The 2647-nt window shown below is 45.0% G+C and overlaps 1 protein-coding gene across 2 annotated transcripts in view; it reads right to left on the reverse strand.

Moving 5' to 3' along the window:
- Positions 1-2647, reverse strand: part of LOC102677059 (discoidin domain-containing receptor 2-like) — a 141476-nt gene that overhangs the window by 9227 nt on the left and 129602 nt on the right. The window lies entirely within an intron of this gene.

A 2647-nucleotide genomic window follows, 5' to 3' on the forward strand; every position in this document is an offset into this window, starting at 1 on the left:
CGCTTACTTACTTACGATCCACTCGGCGGATGGCGCACCAGCGCTTATTGCGGCTGTTAACGAAACTACTGCTACGCGTACGCGTATCGACTCCCCCGTAAATTCTAGCGAATTCTAGCGCGTGGGCGCCGCTTGCCAATTCTTTCCTCGACGAGTTCGAACCGTGTTAATTGCACCGTGTCCTCGATTTATCCGCTTCGCGGCGATAAGAGGCGGCGATTAATTTTTCCTATGAATATTCATGCGGGATAAGAAACGTAATGATGATGGTGATGAGAAGTCGAGCGAACGGGCGGAGCGAAAACGTTGCGAAAATTTTTTTTCGAACAAAATACCGGATACCGTCTCGCGCGTATCGGTACACGTAACGTTACAAAGCTCCGCAAAAAGATAGGAGGAAAGCTTAAGTAACGAACAGTGGAAGGGGAGTATAAAATAAAAAGAGTATCATTTAGAGAGAAAGAGAGGAAAAAACGAAATTAAATTTCATGGAAACATAAAAAAGTTGGAAATTCCCGGTGTTTGTTCGTTAAAATCGGAAGCATTGTTCGAGCGTTGGGCCGGCCGGCAGCGGCTAGTCGGGGTTACACGTATCCCGCGAAAAATGATTGCGATTGNGATCGTTAAACGTCGTCTTGATTTTGCAAATTGGAAGATTGGAATCTTGGCCCATGTTTTGTCCTCGGATGGAGGAGGAGTGGGCTGCTACGAAGGAGACGGAAGGAGGCGGAGATGGAGAAGGAAATGGAGCAAGTTCCAGCCACGATAGGGGCGCGATAAGTCATCCTCTCGGCGGGAGACTTGTTGCGTGAGCAGAAGGAGCCGTGGAAGCCATCGGATCGGATCGGTTCCCACTTTTTTTTTATTTACGACGGTGCGCGCGGCCCCCTCCCCTCCCTGAAACGTCGGTATTTACACAAATCACGATAAAGCGGAACGGCAGGATTACATTAGTAGAAACGATCGTCTTGATCGATAAATCGTGTACGCGTCGCCTTTGCATCTCGACCGGGAAGAGTTTCGAAATAATTTCTTACGTCCAGCTACTCGAACCCGTTTTCGATTCTTCCGCTATTTCCAATATTGGAATCGGCTTTGAATTAATCCATACCTTCCTATATTAACATTGAAACTACCGATCTATTATTTCATATTCAAAAATTTATTTTGATGATCTTGTATAAAAGAAAAAAAAGAAATGAAATCTGTTATTTTTATCGGTTCTTCCGTTAAATAACGTGATGTTTTATATCAAAAGCCGTAGAGGCAAGAGAATAATGCCAAAAGAATAATATAGAACGGCAAAGGAACTTTGTAAAGGATCTCTCTGAAAAAACGTATTTAAACGCGTGTTTTAAGATTTACACCAGAATAAACTCTACGTAATCTACCACTTTTACCACTTTTCCCTCTCTTCCCACGAATCTAAAACAGGAATCAAAAATCCCCGTTATAACCGATCACGCCGATTTTGTCAACGATCTGGTCGAATTCCTCCTAAAAGTCTTCGAGATGAAACTTTATCCTGCGCGACTTTCCTCGACGACAAAAGATCTACGAAGAATGGACGTTGCCCAAACGATTTTTCGTTTCGGAAACGAGAGCTTTGTCATCCGTCCCCGGCGGCGAATTCGTACCTTCCTCCTCGCCCTTTCCCTCCGTCCAACCACCCTCCGATCCACATACTAGCCACGAACTCGCGGCCAACTCCTCTCGATACCCCTATCTCCCCCGGTCATTGTATGCAAATCTATTTCCATTCGAGGATATCTAACTTGCCTTTTTCTGATGTCTAGCTTGATAGCCGCGAGAACGATCTCCCTCGCCGGTATATCCGGACGTTTCACCGCCAGTGGGGGTTTCCTCTATAGAAACGAGAGAAGAAGCTCGTGGAGAAGCTGGTGGCGGCCCCGAACCGGGAGGAAACCGGGACACACACATTCGGGAAGAAAGTCGCTATGAATTTTATGCAAGGGACAGCTATTCCGCTCGACCAACGATCGCTCGATGCATTCGAAATCGGCTTGCATCACGACCCACCGTTACTTCTTGTGCACGGTCAGCCAATGGATTCTATTCGTATTGCGTTATGCTCTTCGATCATTGTGTGCGTTGCATGTGTATGTGTGTGTGTGTGTGTGTGTGTGCGTCTCGCGGTTAGCCCCGATATCTAGGATCGTTCCTGCTGCCATTTACCGTTTTCTTCTTTTCTTTCTCTCTCTCTTTCTCTGGAGTTTTCATTGGAGAATAGTTGTTAAAGTTTACGTGAAAAGTAGTTGGAAACGCGTCTCCCTTCCTTACATAGGAGGAGGATAAATAACAGTTATTTAGTAGGAGGAGGCTCGACATTTTTATGGAAATTTTAATATACGAAATTCTACCATTTACTGCTTCGTGAATCATCCGCGATATAAAGATGGATAGCCGCGAGTTATTCGAATTATTTCGAGCTCTCCCAGTGATTTAAGCGCGCGTGTTATTCGCACGTGCTTCCATCTTTTCGCCTTCTTTCTTTGCGCGAGATTTCTTCGCGAGTCGAGTCGAATCGAACGAGGAAAAAACACTTAAGTCAGACAAATTTTATATATATATATNATCGTTACGATTAAAAAAGAAAAAAAGGTGAATCTCGCCAAGCTTCCCCTCT

The sequence above is a fragment of the Apis dorsata genome, unplaced genomic scaffold, assembly GCF_000469605.1.
Source record: "Apis dorsata unplaced genomic scaffold, Apis dorsata 1.3 scaffold_257, whole genome shotgun sequence".
NCBI lineage: Eukaryota > Metazoa > Arthropoda > Insecta > Hymenoptera > Apidae > Apis > Apis dorsata.